Below are 18,205 nucleotides of genomic sequence, written 5' to 3' on the forward strand. Positions count from 1 at the left end.
AATTAATTATTCTCTTAAAAATGCTATTCTCTTATATTTTTTCTTTTGATTTTATACATTGAGCACTTTCTATCATAACAATAGTTACTGTTGGGTTTTATGTGATGGTTGACATGGATGAGCTTTCACTTTGACAAGTCTTGACAAAATGTATATTTCAAAATCATCTCAGGGAACATAATGAGAAAAAGTAGAGCTCCTATGTATGTTAGAGGTTTTGTTCAGTTTATATTGAATCCATTAAGCAGATTATTAATATGCGTATTCCTAAGAAGAAGTAAAAGTTGTAAATAATTGAAAATTGCATTATCAGGTTAAGTTATCCCGATAAGAACACTTGAATAAAAAAGACCAACATTCTATGAGGGTATCATATACAGATAAAGGCAACGAAGAAAATCCATCGGCGAAGGTTATAACGAAAAGAAGGTCATCGACATAACCAAAGGGATTAGGATGTGTTATTTTGAGTTACCCCGATGCCTAAAAAAGACATGGGGAAAGCATGTACCAATGGAACATACTTCATCAGAAAATTGTTGCTTATCATTGTAATTCATTCCAAGCTATCCCTATACCCGATGGAAGATTTGGTCGATTAAGTAGAACGAGGATGTCATCAGGAAGACCTATGACGATGGAGTCGACTACAACGGAAGAGTTGCGCCAAAGGAGAAAGTCATCGGGGAAACAATGCTAGCTATGATATCTAATGATCTAACTTGATGCCCGATGTGAGTATCAAGTTGATTTACACCAATACATCATAAGATAAGTTATCGGCTAAGGATATCCTAATAAAGGAGAGTAAAGTACCAAAATAAAAGAAGGGTTCTGCAGGTGGTGCCAAAAGGAAGTATACATCGGAGAGACACATGTCGACGAGTCGCTGCCATATCTAAATTCAAAATAGAAAAAGTGATTTCTTATTTAATGCTTGCAGCAGGTACATCTATGGTTCACATGAGGCAATTTTATGAGAAACTCATCAATGCAAATTTGTATGTAGATGTATTGGGCATATAAACTAAAATTACCTAATTTGAGTGTCACACAAGAGAAAGATAATTCACAGAGAGAATACATTGAGTTTCCAAAAACCAAAATGAAGAATTGTGATTACAGAGATAGACACTTCAAGTTCAACTAGAAAGAAAAGGGTAGCAAAGAGCTCAGAATCTAAGGGAAAGAAGACTAAGACAGAGGATGTGCCTCCTGTTAGAAGACTAATTGAAGACATTATTAAGCAAATGTAAGCAACCAGCCCGAAGTCTAGAAGGTCAAAGCAACACCTGCCTAGAGGGGATCAGTTGGAAGATAGATACAAAGAGGCTGGGGATGCTTGGACTAAGGAGAGGGGACACAACTTGTTCATGTTCCATTATCTGAGAAGAAACAAGGAAATTCCACTTTGCAATCCTTGGATGACAAATTTGGGTAAGTTAACTATCCCAAATGTCTTTGTGAATATAAGGTTGCTTGAGGTTCTGGTTAGAAATTACAATTTTGTGAAGAGATACATTCAATTCCCAACTAGTGATGCATTCATTAGGTTTTCCCCAGGTACTATGAATGAAGTTTTTAATTTAGATCCCAACCCCAACAAACCCCTATCCTTTGGGGAGTTAGAGGAAGAATATCTTAGGATGGACACTACATACAGTGGTTGGAAAATTGCTATTCATAAAATGTAGCTAGGAAAATTGACTGAGTAAGATGGGCCACCATTTAGCATTGATTTATTTAGACACTACTTGTAGTATACATACATGTCATGTAGGTAAGTAGGAGGAGTTGAGGTGCCTGATTTGGCGAGTACCGAGCCATTGGTTTTAGCTTTTGACATACAAATGTATGAGCGTAGGCCTTTTAACTATGTTGCATATCTGGTAGAGAAGTTACATGAAGGTTTTCCAAACCTTAAAGATAATAGGAATTATTCACCGTTAATGCATTTGGTTTTTTTCTATGGACATGTGAAGGGTTTGTGGCCAGAAGATTTAAAACTGAATACAACAAACATGGAAGGTGAAGAACAACCTGTGCAATTATGGACATCTCTTTTGAATTCTCGGTATATGAGATCCAATTATATTAATTTTGAAGAACTTATAGTGAAACCACTGTACAAGATATATGGGGTTACATGTGAAGGATCTACCTCTGATAGAATTAAGAGATTTTTAAGGCCTAAGGATTGTGATGAAAGGTGAATTGTTGACCATAACTGGGGAGACTAGTTTGTAAACAAAGATTTCACATGTTTCAAAATATATGAATTTGAGGGAAGCCCTTATATGTTGCCTAAATTAGTTCTAGACATAATAGCCTACTTAGAAATTGTAAGGCAGTTGAGTGTGTCAAATGCTAAACATTTTGCAGATCAGTGCAAACAAGCCATCCTACCTAGAACACTAAGTTTTGGAGATTTTACAATAGTGTCTACTAAAGCTTATGATATAATTGATATAAAATTGATGGAAGAATACAACTTATTTGAGCAATATGCTAGGAAAAATTATGATCCTGAAGGTTATATTCATTCTTGCAAGAAAAAGTAAAACTTTGGAGATTATCTGCACTCAACTATGGAGACTAAATATATGTTTAGAAATATGGAGGATGAAAAAGCCCAAGAGGTAATTGATAGACTGAATAGAGAATTGGCAGAAGAGAGACAAAGATTGTAGGAAATGGAAACTGAGGAGGAGGAAGCAGAAAGTGAATCAGATGAAAATGCAGCCATCTCTAGGTATCAAGTACCGACAAAGGAAGAAGAGCCCAATGTACAAGAGCAAATTGTGACAAAATTGGAGGTTCTTGCTAATTCCAGGTTGGAGGAATATTCAGCCTTTATTTCAGATGGTGTCTTTATACAGTCAAAAGAATTTAAATCATTTTTGTACAATTTCAAAAGAAAGAAGTTGAGGGACTCTATTCCCAACATTACACCAGAAAATGAAGTTGAACTATTGAGGAAGTTAAAAGAACAAATAGATGTTGAATTGGCCACAATGACTCTTCAAAAGGGGAAACAACTACTTATAGAGGCTTGAGTGATCTTATATCCTGGATGGGATATTAGTGCTTTGTTTATTTTTGATAGTTTATTACGTTTAGAGAATAAGGAGTTTAAATTAGATATACATGGTGTAAATGATGTGTTCATTGGGTCAAGGTTCGGTCAAGGTGAGGAAGCCTTATTATTATGGGATTTATATCCTCCTCATAAAATACCTACGATTATTGATGTTGATAAGGTCTTTGGCCATATGATGAAGCTTAAAGTTGGGGAGATTGATCCCATCATTTCTGCAGATATTGGAGTAGATATCTCAAAGTTTAACAAGGTACAAATGGTCAGGATAGTAAGAGAAAGAAACCAATATAAAGGATTGTATGAAGAACCGCTGAGAACAAGTGAGCAACCAGTGCCAATGGTTCTTTCTCCTGATAACTCACAGTGGAAGAAAAAGTGTGAGGAATTACAACAAGAAAACAAGAAGATGCTTAAACAAATGCAAAGTGTGAGGATAGATACTTCCTCTGTATTGTTAACCAAAAGATTTGAGACTTTGCAAGTCTTTCTGGAAGAGTTTTGGACAATTTTTCAAAAGAACATGCAAATAGGATTCAAAACAGATTGGGGACTAGACTGCATGATAAAACAATAGCCAAAGCAGAAAACGAGGAGATTGAAAAGATAAAGAAGTTGTTGGCAAGACACAATAAATTTGATGAACAATTACAAATTGAGTATGATGAGTGAAAGCACATAACTCTCGACGGTTTCCCAGAATTGGTTGATCAGAAAGGTGAGATTAAAGATAAGGATAAATGGATCTCAGAATGCCAGGGTCTTCTCAATGCCACCCTTGATATTGCCTGGACTGATGGAATTGAAGTAAAAAAACTATAGAACAGATGGAGAATTTTGTCACACTAGAGATCATCGCCAGGGACATAATTCATGATATAGATACATGCAAGTCAGAAAAATACCTAGAGAACATTTAGAAATGTGGCAAGATGTTGGGAGATCGGACTTGGTTTTAAAAAATGTCTCAAGGAAATGTTAGTTTTTAGGTAGTTAGTCTTTAGTTAGACTTAGATAAGTTTAATTCCAAATGAAAGGGTAGGCCCTTTCATTGTGAAACTGAATCTCATCTATATTTTTTACTCTATCAAGACAATCTTTTATGTGGTGCTTATGAAGTTTGTTTTTTAAGAAAGACAATATCAAGTTGGTATGACAATATTTATTGAAATCAACTGGTTTTGTTATCTATTTTCAATATAAAGATCAAGTGTTCTTCATCTTTGATGGTATCTAATTTTTCAATTGATTGATTAGTTCCCTGTGATAAATCTATTCAATTAGATTGCTTCAATGTGCTATCTTATGTTATTGTGATTGAGATTAATTTTTCAGTTTGAAGGATTGGTCGACAAGCTTCAAATTGTTTTATTGGTCTTTCAACGTAAAGTTAAATTCAATAAGACTGACTGCATATTATATTTTGATTACAACTCATATAGATGCCTTTGACATGATGATCTTGGTTTATTTTCTAGAAATGCCAAACTAGTGAAAAGACATTGTGTTATATGTAATCAGTTGATTATCTTATGTTTATTTCAATAAAAAGATCAAGTGTTTTTCATCTTTGATGGTATTTATCTTTTTAATTGTTTGATTAGTTCCTTGTGATAAATCTACCAATTTATATTGTTTCAATGTGCTTATCCTATGTTATTATAGTTTAGGTTAAGTTTCAGTTTGATTATCAGTTTGAAGGATTGGATGTCAAGCTTCATTCTGTCTTATTGGTCTTTCAGAGCAAAGTTAAATTCAGTAAGACTAACTGGAACATTATGTCAGGGGTGAAGGCACTGGTCTACTAGTGTTTGAAGATAATTTAATCACATGTTTTCAGAGTAATCTCAATTAAGAAATCATACTTATAATAAAGTAACCTTTTATTTAAAGCATTCATTTACAAGCAAGCAATTCAAAGTTTTCAGTAATTATTTAATTGAAGTGACACAAACCTTGGAAACATTCAATCCCAATTAGGCATACTTGACACCTATGGGATTAATACCCATCAAAAGTGTCTTCTCGATCTTCAAAACACCCTTACAAGACAACAACTTAATAGACACCAACCATACTTTGAGGAAGACAAACATGAAAAATGTTGCCCTTACCTTATAATGAAGCCAATCGCTTTAGTCAGTCTCTTGATATCATTGTTACAGACTTATCCTCCAATTTATAGAAAGATCCAACGGTTCAAATGAAAGATGATAATTCTTCCAAAACTTGTGTCATATGAACTAGTCAAGAAAATGGCTGAGGATGTATATTGTGAAGATGCAGGACAGGATATAGATGATATGGATGAGGAAACATAAGAAATGGAAGTTGAACATGTCAAAAAATGTCTCCATGTGTTAAAGTCCCTTAATATTGATGAATATGTTAGAAGTGTGGAACAACGAACATCCGATAAAAAGCGAGAACTCTTGCTGACATAAAGATTGAATCAGCAATATGAATGTAAACAACAAAAAATAATTTTCTACAATTCATGGGTTAAACTCAATTGTAGTTGCTATTTATATCTCTATTCTATGGAAATACCCTTAAGTTTTTCTAAAAAATTGTTTTTGTCTCTATGCCTACAAATTTTTTATTTTTTTTATTTTTTTTCTTTATCTGATTTTTTTCTGATTTTTATTGATGCACATGAACTAGCCAAGAAAATGGCTGAGGGTGTATATTGTGAAGATGCAAGATAGGATATAGATGATATGGATGAGGAAACACAAGAAATGGCAGTTGAACATGTCAAAAAATATCCCCATGTATTAAAGGCCCTTGATATTGATGAATATGCTAGAAGTGTGGAACAACAGGCATCCAATAAAAAGTGGGAAACTCTTGCTGACATAAAGATTGAATCGAGAATATGAATGTAAACAACAAAAATTAATTTTCTACAATTCATGGGTTAAACTCTATTTTAGTTGCTCTTTATTTCTTTATGCTATGGAAATGCCCTTAAGTTTTTTTTTAAAATAGTTTTTGTCTCTATGCCTACAATTTGTTATGTTTTTTTTAAATATGATTTTTTTCCGATTTTTATTGATGCACATGAACTAGCCAAGAAAATGGCTGAGGATGTATATTGTGAAGATGCAAGACAAGATATAGATGATATGGATGAGGAAACACAAGAAATGGTAATTGAACATGTCAAAAAATATCCCCATGCGTCAAAGGCCCTTGATATTAATGAATATGCTAGAAGTGTGGAACAATATACATCCAATAAAAAGCGGGAAACTCTTGTTGACATAAAGATTGAATCGACAATATGAATGTAAACAACAAAAAATAATTTTCTACAATTCATGGATTAAACTCTATTTTAGTTGCTCTTTATATCTCTATGCTTTGGAAACACCCTTAAGTTTTTTAAAAAAATAGTTTTTGTCTATATGCCTACAATTTGTTATGTTTTTTTTAAATATGATTTTTTTTTCATTTTTTTCCCCATTTTTTCAAAAAAAATCTAACACTTTTGGTTTGCCGATTTTTTCCCCAAACGATTTTTGCTACTATGATATAAAGAGTCATCCCAAGATGAGGAATTTTATCTGCTAACTGGAGAAAATGAAGAGACCCTTTCAATGGGGAAAATTGTACAACCAACTGCCCATAGAGTCCTAAATAATTGTATAAAAGTTGTTTCCATACAAAGGGCCATTTTGAGGTCTGGAAGGGTTTACAGTCGCAGAGAATTGTCGAGCAGGTAATGGTTACAGTAACCAACCAAGTTGGTGTTGACACAAACCTAGCAGAATCACATGAATGGATGTTTTCTCCTCTGTAATTTGTAGCTGGCCTTGGACCTAGAAAAGTTGCTTCCATACAAAGGGCTATTTTGAGGGTTGGAAGGGTTTACAGTCGCAAAGAATTGTTGACCCCTCTAGAAGCTATGAAGTGACTTGTCTTTATAATTGGCAGTCGCAGAATGGAGAGGTTAACGAGGTTGAAGATCCATATATTTCCAAAGTGGATACCATTAAACAAAGTGAACAAGAGAACACAATGAAAGCAAATGAACTTGCAAAAAAATCTTGATGACAAGATCGAAAGGACCAACCTCTTGTACAGTCGTTGTCGAGCATCTATCTGCAACAATTGTGCCCTAATAATTGCCATAATTTTAATTTTTACTCATTATTGATGCATTTAATCTTATTTTATGGATGTTTTAGGGGTATGTGGCCCGAGGAATTGAGGCTTAACGTCAGAAACAGCCAAGGGGAGGAGTAACATGTTTAATTATGAACTTCTATTTGGGATTCTCGTTATACAAGATCAAATTATAATTGAATCAAGACCTAAATATTTTGATGACAAAAAGATAGTGAATCATAACTGGGGTGATTGGTATGTCCAACGACTTGTCTTTATAACTGACAACCGCAAAATGGAAAGGTTAAGAAGGTTGAGGATCCATATTTTACCAAGTCGATACCATTAAACAAAGAGAACAATAGAATTCAAGGAAAGCAAAGGAACTTGCAAAAAAATCTTGATGACAAGAACCAAAGGACCAACCTCTTGTACAGTACACAACATGAAGCACATGAGGTAAGAGGTGGTAACAATAATGGTGACAGTCATTTTGGATTAATGACACCACCATCTGCTGCTACAAGTTTCTTCAATTTGAATTTGGTGAGTAAAAATAGAGTGAATTCCCTAGGGTTTACAATTTCTAGCTCCAATGGGTTGCTTCCTATGTGCGGCGAATTTGCAAGGAAGAGGTTCTACGTTCAATTCTCAATAGGGACTCATGAGAAAGAGAAAGAGTGGATTGTGAATGAGAAAAGGCCACTTGTTGTTTCCACGGGCGAATTCTTCATCAACATCTATTTGCAACAATTATGTCTGCTTCCTCCCAATTTTTGCACCCTGATGAGCCCGCATATAATGATGGCGCGTAGTTACTTCTTTAAAAAAAATATCACGTGTTCATTGGAATTCTGACGTGAAATACGAAATCTTCACTATCGGAAAAATTCAACCTGATGGTAACACAACTAGAAGCATGTCATCGAGATATAATACACCGGAGAAGTCCATCAGCATAACGCACACTAGTGGAAAAGCAGAGATCATGTATTGCCGATAGCCAATGATGCTATTAGTAAGACTTTTCCCGATGGACACTGGCAAAAGTAAAAAGCATCGGCAAAGGTTAAGATGATATAGGGTCAAAGCTTATGCTGAGGAGACATAACGTGTTGGGAGGAGCTACGTCGAGGGAAAAGACATCAAGGAAATCATGCCCATCGCCTGGACACATTTTAAGCTATCTCGATGGCCGATGAGACTAGTGGGATAACTCGCACCGATCAGTAGGAAGAGAGGTCATCATTTTATATTATCTCGATGAGTAACAAGACATCTAGAGGCTGTGAAAATCATCAGACCAACATATGCTAATCAACAGGTAAAATCTGTGTTCGTCGGAATGGCGAGGTGAAATTTCAAGACGTCGGTTTTTAGTCAGAATTCCGACGTGAAATTTTACCACGTCAGAATTCCAACGAGCACGGGGCAATTTTTGAGAAAAATACAAATCAATCCGATAAAGCAAAAGAAATCTCATAGATCATCAGAAATGATCGTCGGAATTAGAGGCCAAATGTATTAGTGTGGGCCTACATTTTCATCTTCTGCCATGACTACTTCCACACAAAATATTAATCCTACACATGTTAGTTAGGGAGAAATCTCGTTAATTAATATTCTTACATAACTCCTTTCATGAGTCTTCCATTTGTATCCCAATCATCTCCCATACCAACATACCACAATGTTCCACCTCCTTATTCTCAAACTCCACCTTCATATAACAATGTTACTCCATCACAATCCAACATTTTCTATTTCAATTCATCCACCAAAGTAACCATCAATAACTTAGCCCAAATTATTACATCCTCACAACATCAATTGGCTTCCATTACCCAATACAAGTTCAATTTTCCCACATTTGATGTAGCGAGCCCACTATCTAATGACATTGTTCGTGCAATTCCCCCTAAACATATGGAAGTCCCTCAATTGGAGTTGTATAATGGAAAAGGTTCCCTTAGACTCATGTGAAGACATTTCAAACGTTGTGTAGTGATTTTGCTCATGACCAAAGACTTATGACTAAATTGTTTACTAGAACCTTTAGAGATAAAGTTTTGCAATGGTTTTGTTCTTTGTCTCCTTATTCTATTACTTCTTTTCAACAATTGGCTAATGCTTTCATTCAACAATTTCAAAATAATATTGGACCTAAAATTACTTTGAATGATTTGATTCATTGTAAGCAAGGAGTTAAAAAAAAGAGTGATTGGTTTTATTGGTAGATTTTAACATTTGTATTCTCAAATTGCTTGTCAAGTGCTTAATCATAATATTCAATGAATTTTTATTGCTAATTTACAAAAAGATATTAGAGATAAGCTTTCATTTTCTAAGTTTACTTCTTTTATGCAATTATGTGCAGTGCTTCATAATTATCAACTTCAAGTGAGTCAATTTGATTCATCCTCTTCAATGGCTGCAATTGATAAGAATGAGGGTGCTCATCAATCATTTGCAAAGTTTAAACCCTCAAAAAGGTTACATCAAGATAACTGACAACATCAACACTCAAGTGGCAACCACGACATCAGGTGTTGCCCCTTTATCCAAATACTTTAGAAAATAATTAACTTCTTTGTCTAAGTCTTTGCATATAATAATGTCGAGGTTGATAAATGCTAATGTGTTGAAACTTTCCCCCATCAAGACAATTGACACTTCTACACCATTTCCACCCTATCATGATCCCAAAGCCTTTTGTCAAGATCATTGTCAACCTAGTCATGATACCTAGAAATATTATACTTTGAGGAATAAGATTCAAGACTTCATTGATAATAATAATTTATCTGTAGCTAATGTGAATGAAAAGGAAACAAATCCATAGCTCCTAATCAAAACCTCCAATCTTCACCAATCCTTTGCCTTCTCACTCTACCAATGTTGTTGAGTTTAAGTCTCTTGCCTTTTCTCTCAATGACCTTGGTATGAAATCTAACAATGTTGTGAATCTTGTTGATAAACCTACAACTCCTAAAAATTGTAAGAATTTTCCAGTAATAACCAATATCTAGAACCTGATGGATAGCACAACACAAGAGAGACAAGGACTGACAAAAAAAAAAGTGTATTCTCATCAAGATGCAAAAATGGATCAATTGGATTACATACAATGTAAATGAGTCTTATTATAAAGGTAAGGCCATAGGAAAATGAGAGAAAACAATAATGACATGTGGCCCAATGAGAAACAAGGGTATGTAGGGGTAGGTAGGAGAAATAATAGAATATTCCACTAAAGGTGGATCACCCACCGAAGGTGGAATGTGATAACAAGATAACACCACAAAAGGTGGAATTTCTCCTGCAACCATTTTCCCTAGATGCACACTTCCCTAAGTATCTCATATACAAACTACAATGAATGAGTTATACTAAGTCAACTTAAGTGTAATAATGAGGCATAATTTACTCCAACACCCCCCCTTAAGTGAAACTTAGGGGAATGTACACTCAAGATAACAATGCAAGATGGGTCCTGACAACTATGTCATGTTAGGTACCCATGTACAAATACAATGCAATCTTTCACAAATAGAGAAAGAGAGAAAAAACCAATGGTAAAAATCTCCCTTCCAAAAGAGAGATAACACATAATGCTCTCAATGAAGAATGAAAAGAACAAAACCTCATGCGAGGTAAAAGTCCCCCCCATAAGAGAGAATAGGAAAGACCATAAATTCCCCCCTCAATGTAGAATCTCCTACATATATGGTCCAATGATGTTGACCAAAATTCCTCCCCGTTAGGAAGAAATAGAGCCAATGTTGCACCAAGAATGTCAAAGTGTGACAAAACTAGGTACGAATGTCGATGAAGAATGACAAATGAATCACTCACAGAAACATAATGAAGATCATGCATGGAGACAACTACTTGAGCATCTTTTGGATAAACATCAATGGTAAATTAGTACAATCCAAGTCTCATTGGATCCATGCACAAACTTGTACAATCTAAGTCTCAACTGGAGCCATGCACCAAGTCTCACAAGATATTTCCTAATCTATGAAGTACAAGAGGATTAAATCAAATATGTCATCAATGACAAAGTACAAAGAGGTGTGGCACTTTATATTAGTGTGTGTACAACATAGCTCATGCAAGAGAATACAAGATGACATAGTGCAAATCTAGAAACATGAAGATGGTAACACCAAAAAGATGCCCTATAGAAGACTGCAAATGAATATACCTCCAACTGGTATGTCATAAAGAAAAATGAGGAGAAAAATAACCCCCCTTTGCTAGCGATTGGAATACGATACAAATAGGTATGATAGGTGGACAAGAAAAAAAAATGTATTCCCAATGTGCTTATTTATTGAATTTTTTTTTTGAGATTGTCCACAATGTAAAGGAGCCTTCTTATAAAGGCAAGGCCATAGGAAAATGAGAGCACACAATAATGACATGTGGCCCAATGAGAAACAAGGGTAGGTAAGGGTAGGTAGGATAAATAAATAAAATATTCCACTAAAGGTGGAATGTGATAATAAGATAACACCACAAAAGGTGGAATTTCTCCTACAACCATGTTCCCTAGATACACACTTCCTTAAGTGTCTCATATGCAAACTACAATGAATGCATTATCCTAGGTCAACTTAAGTAAAGTGTAATTATGAGGAATAAATAAAACCAACAAAAACCTATGCATTACTTTTGATCATAGTGACACTATTGTTGCACTTGATGGCCTGTTATATATCACTGCAAAGACCAAAGACAAACTCTCGTGAGGGGTGCTCATTGATCCAGTGTGTATGGTGAATGTGATTACTGGAGAATATCTCTATATCTTACAATTACATCAAGTTACATATGATAAATCTAATTTTATGGTTAAGGTGTATGATGGTTTCTCTTGCCCTACTATTGGTTCTATTACTCTCCCTGTTGAGGTTGGTACTAAGTGCTTAGATGTCAATTTTGCTATCATTCCTACATCAGATCAATTTCATGTGAAGTTGGGACATCCTTGGCTCTCTTCCATGAAATCTATTCCTTCTAAAATTTATAAATGTTTAAAATTACCTCATAATGCTACTATCATATCAATTAGTCATATCATTTACCAACCCACAACAAAGCATAGAAATTTCACCCTTGATTATTTTTAGCCTAAACAACCTGAACCTATTAAGTCTCGAAGTGAAATTCTCTTGTTATCTTATCAAAGGTGGAAAAATGAGACGATCATGTCCCTGAGTAAGCCCAGAGATCCTATACCTATGGATATTCCTCCTCCTCATAATGGATCTGGTTTTCTTCCTACTAGTTTTATTCCTCTTATATATGCCTTAGTCCTACCTCCTACATCTTACAAAGGAAAGCACTAGGAATCTTCTATATCTCAACCTAGTGGGGTTTCCTTCATTCCTTCCCCTTTAAGAGAAGAAAATAAGTCTATGTCCATTGGTCCTCAACCTTTGCAACCCTCGGCTAAAACAAAAAGGAACCGTTGTGTGAGAGAATACCGACAAAGACATCGTACCAAGGCTTGTGAGCTTGCTTCCTAAACCATTTCCTCCCCCGAGGACACCAAATGTTGACTTCATCCCATTTATCCATCCTTTTCCTAACCCTATGTAGGAAGTTCAACTTAAATCACCAAGATTAAAAATGATTAATAAAAATGATGGTTCAAGTTCTTTTCTCATTAGAGATCCTATTTTTATTAATCTAGATGATGATTGTGTTCATGCTAACAATATTGATTTCAATGATTCTGATGATATGTATGAGCTTATTGATGTTAATCATGATTTATCTTCACATTTTTCAAAAGCATTAACCCTGGCTCCTAGTGACAAGCAAAGTTACTCATCATTAAAGCATGGTCCTTGTTTGGAAATTGCAGTAGCTCCATCTGTTGTGATCGAAGTGGCTCCTCTTGCATCTTTTCCACTATCCCTAAATGATGCTCAACAAGATTGGGAGGTGGATGATTTGTTTGACTAGATTCATTCATGTTGTAGATTCTCTTTTGTGTGTTTGCTTGTTCTTAATTTGCTTCCCCCGTGATGTGTTGCTTGATATATTTTTATGTTATGTTAGGTTCTCTTTGGATGATCCTTGTTAATCCATTGGTGCAAGGTAATAAAGAGGCTAAATCTGTTGTGATATCCTTCTATTTGTATCTCCTTTCTTCTATATGTTGTGCCTTGTGTTGTCTACTTGAGGACGATGCGAATCATTGAGATCTCATTTTAGTCTCTTCCATATTAACTTGAAAAAATATTCTTTCATTGTGTTTGTAGTTCCACTACATTTGGGGGATGCGGTCAATTCAATACAAATATTATTGATATACGTTATTTATCTTAAGAGCATACTAACCCCAGAGTTAGTCGATCCCTTATGTGCTTTTCCTATATGTTTTGTGACCATTATCCTTTGATTTGTCCTTTATTGGGGGCATCACATTGTGATAACATGCTTGTCTTTTGGATGCATGCTACCTTAAATAAATTGCTCTCAATAAATCATTTCCAATTACTTTAATGTGGGGGCATACACTCCGCACAATGTTGCACTTTTTGCACACACCATGACATGTCTTCCATACTCAAGTTACTTTACAAACTGAGCTTTTTGCTTTGTAATTTATTTTTATTTTTATTTTTCATGACTAATAGTAAGTGAATATTACTAAGTCTCTCTTATCCTTTCTTATTTTGTCCCTTTTATCTTAATATTAGAGTAGTAATATCCTAAATTTTGATGCAACAAAGGAGGAGTATGATTCAACAAATCACAATCACCACTTTGCAATGATACCACTTCCCTATCAAGGGAGATCTTTCTCCCAACTCACCTATCTAATATTGGGCATAGGGATATATAATGATGAGGACCATTGAGAAAATACTTCTCTCACATCCTAAGCAATGATGACATTCCCAACCTTGACTTAAGCTTGATTCTTATAGGGAGATACAACAACGGTGTATGCACAACTAGGCCTATCAAGGGCACCATACAACCAATGAACTTCCAACTGCTCCACAGCATTGCCTAAGGACTATATCAATTGTATATGAGATATTCAACCTAATTTTTCCACCCAGGTGGTTTTATAACACTCTCTAAGGTGTATTCCCTATCTTACTCCTAGAGACCTAGTAGCCCTTCAATTTAGGACTGGTGAAAAGAACTTTTTACACAGACCTCTTCTCCACAAACAAAGACTATATTTAGATACCCATTAAATATTTTTAAATTATATCTCCAAATGGCTATGAGGTCTTTTGGAACATATCCACCAAAAATGAGGTTTATCGTTGCATCAAGGCCTAATTAGGCCACTTTTCCAAAGCATGTATTAACAAATTAATTCCCAAACTTCTCTCTAGTTTGTAAGGTCTTGATGCATCACATATATCCACAATCCATCATTTATTTCATTGAATCCTCTATTTGCCTTGTTGTCCTCACAATTATCCCTCTTAACTAGCCTAACACATAGAGATGTTAGGCTTAGGGTTTGAGGAAACCTCTCCTAACTCCATCCTTTGCTACAAATTTGAAAAAAAAGAAATGAAAAAAAATCAAAATCTTTCATTCCACTGATTTTGGCCAAATTCTTATATGGTGGAATGGAGTTTCGTTCACATTTTGGTTACAAACCCTTGTCACCTAGGGTTTATAGGCGGCCTGCAAAGAAACAGTTGTAGCTTGCTTAATTCTCTATGAAATCAAACCAAAATTGATGCAAATTGAAGTAGACTCGGAGACCTTTCATTTTCACTGGGTTTCATAGCCCTATCTACCTATACGAAACCACACAACATACAAAAAGTACAGAAAGATAGTCAAAATTGCAGAAAAACAAAGTGTTCTTTATTGCTTCCTCCTCACGAGTGTTCAACAACCATTCCTCTAACATTTTGAGGCTATTTAAATATTTTTTGGCCTAAATTCCAATGACCACAACTAATTTTTGAACTACATGACCATTCACCTTCCAAAGTTGTCAAGTTGCTAAGCAACTTTGACAACTTTTTGACAACATTAACATTTTTACACTAAATGACCGTACATGCACTAAAACATGAAAAATGGTCTTAATATGACCTTATTACATCAAATGAACATTAAACATGCCCCTAGATCCCTATATGCATTCTTTGACCAATTTTGACTTAGGTGCTCCTACACCAAAGTCCCATGGGGGCTTAGTGTGTCTTATCTCTTTGGTATCTTGGTGGAAGTTTTTCAATGCAACTTTTTACTTTAACGTGAGTATGCTTAGTCTCTTACTCCCGCTAAAGTGGGAGATAAATGTAGTATTGTAAATTGTACTCGCTTACAATTTTGTCCTCACCTAGGCCTCACTTCGACATTTTGACTTCCAATGCCTAATTATAGTTTTGATTATGCTCACACCACATTCAAAATTCACATTTTCATCACCTTTCCATCTCCCCCCTCATTCTAGAGTCTCAATTTTTAGAACCAAGGCATTGGGCGTCCTGGTCCACCTAATCAAGCCCTAAATTGGGGCCTCTCGATGGTCATCTCAAATGAGTAGGAAATTATATCATGTGTAAGCCTATTCCAAAAATTCAAAAAATATTTGAATGATAAAGTATAAAGGGAGGCCTACCCCTCTCATTTGAAACCTAATCAATCACCTAACTGCAATCAAGATCTCTATTACACTCTAGCGAATTCAAGTGAGCAAGCAATCAGTCATTCATCAAGCATTGGAGCAGCAATGAAGTCAAGTTCAAGTATTGAAGATGGCATCCATGATCAATGTTTTATGAATACATCCTACATAAAATCCTAAGACCTTTGTGTGAAGGTAAAACAAAGCTTCCTTAAGGTATACGTTATTGTTTCAAGCATTTCACCCTTACCCTCAAAAGGAAAGTATTTTATAATAGTCTTTCATTACATTCATCAATTCAATTTCATGGTTAATTCCAAAATTGGGGTTTGACCTAAGGCAAACCCCTATTCCCAACATCTTTCCCTCTCTTTCTATGTGCATGAAATAGGTGTAGGAGTTGTACATAGGAATTCCAGCAATGTCAACAATAACAAACAAGTTTAGCTTTCGACAACGAAAAAGTTTGAGGACCAAGGAAGATCTGCGGTACCCGGTCTTGAAAAATTAGGTCAAACTTTTGGGAACATGGTCTAAACATATTATTTTTCCCAAATCTCAATTTGTGGCTCTGTGGGATATCTTAGTAGACTGTTTTCAACAATTTACTTTAGTTATCCATACATTTACCCTAATTTCACAACTACATTCCAAATTCAACTAAGAAAGGGGATAATCAATATTAACCAGTTGAATTCAATCAAAATCTCAAACCTTTCCTCACTTGGATTGAGTCTAGATCTATCAATCGTCTTTCAATCTATGATGTTTTAATTAGGTTATTTAGTGGACTTACTTGGTGAAACCCTAGTTCCCAATTTACATACATTGCAGATGTCTATTCTTTATCAACTCTAAAAAATCACCCTCAACTAGACCCTACTTTCCCTTCATAGTTCCATCAATTTTTTTTTGCATTTGTCCTAGTTTGGGAGGAAACAACCATTATACCACATTCTTCTTTACTTTATATTTCTTCTTAAACTTATGCAATTACTCCAATCTTGGCCCTGGCGATGCTTTGAAGATTGGTAAATCATCCTTCTCAAAGACATAATCATACTCGAGATGGATCTCTTCAAAATTGTGGCATAGATTTGATCATGTCCTAAACCTTTTCATCCTTGAACTCTTTCTCTGCAAATATTCTTCTATTCCTTTCCACGCATAGAGGAATAGAGATCCCATAATAGTCATAGACCTAAGAGATTTAGATGTACATACTCATCCACTAACTAATTCTTTTACCACTCTCAAGAGGGTTCCCATTATTTCCCAACACTACATAAGCCAATCCTAACTTTAGCACACAAAAAAGCAATGGATGAAAATATGTTCATTAGAATCCTCCCACAAAATGAATTTCAATTACCTAGCTTATCAAACTTTGACAATCTATCCCAAGCTAAAGATCTCCAATTCACCATGATCTATAAAAATGCATTGGATTTTGGCATCCCTTTTCCAATCCAAATCCATGATGCTAGAAAATCACAATTCCCCTGTTACCCACTGAAAATCTATGCATAGGCCTCTTTGACTACAACCTTGCTAAATTTCTCCCTAACCTAAATGGTTTTACCCTTCCCTGCAATAATAGGTGTAGACTATTTTCTAGTTTGATTCTTCATATTTTACAAGAAGTAACCAACTCTATAACTAATGGCACTTGTGAAGACCATTCCTAAAATATCCCTTCACCTTGAGTGTTATCCTTCACTCATACACCCATCACGTCTTCAAAATAAGTAACCATGGTTTTAGAACCTCCATAACAATGAAATACTATTTTTCTTCCCAAGCCTCTCTCCGAAATCAAATATATTCTTCACATGTAAATCATTTTTAATTGCACACGTACATTTCCTTAAGAAATTACAAACTCGCTAGCCTCTTCGAAGTGTGGGCTTAGGCCTAGATAACACTTTCTTTACATCTCCTTCCACCAAGTACTTGGCCTACAAGATTTTACTCAGTAACCTATCTTCCTCCTTTAACATCCTCCCTAATAAATTCATGACCAAGGCTCTATTACTCAACTTATATTATTGAAAGTCAAGTCATCTCATATGCTTATTACTGCATAACTTGGACCATTTGATCATATTATGTTTCTTTTGCTCCCTATCCCACACCACAAGGACCTCTATAAATCCATATTTGCCTATGTGATTTTTCCTAGCATCTTAAATATAAACATTAATAACACCAATATAATTGATAGAGTCACAATGGGGGTGATCCTACTAAAAATGATAACCATCTTTCCTTCCATGATGATAGCTTATTTTGAATAATTTCCATCACCTTCTTCCACTTATCCATTGAAACCCTCTTATCCATCAAATGTATCCCTAATATAT

The sequence above is a fragment of the Cryptomeria japonica genome, chromosome 9 (genome assembly GCF_030272615.1).
Source record: "Cryptomeria japonica chromosome 9, Sugi_1.0, whole genome shotgun sequence".
Classification (NCBI taxonomy): domain Eukaryota; kingdom Viridiplantae; phylum Streptophyta; class Pinopsida; order Cupressales; family Cupressaceae; genus Cryptomeria; species Cryptomeria japonica.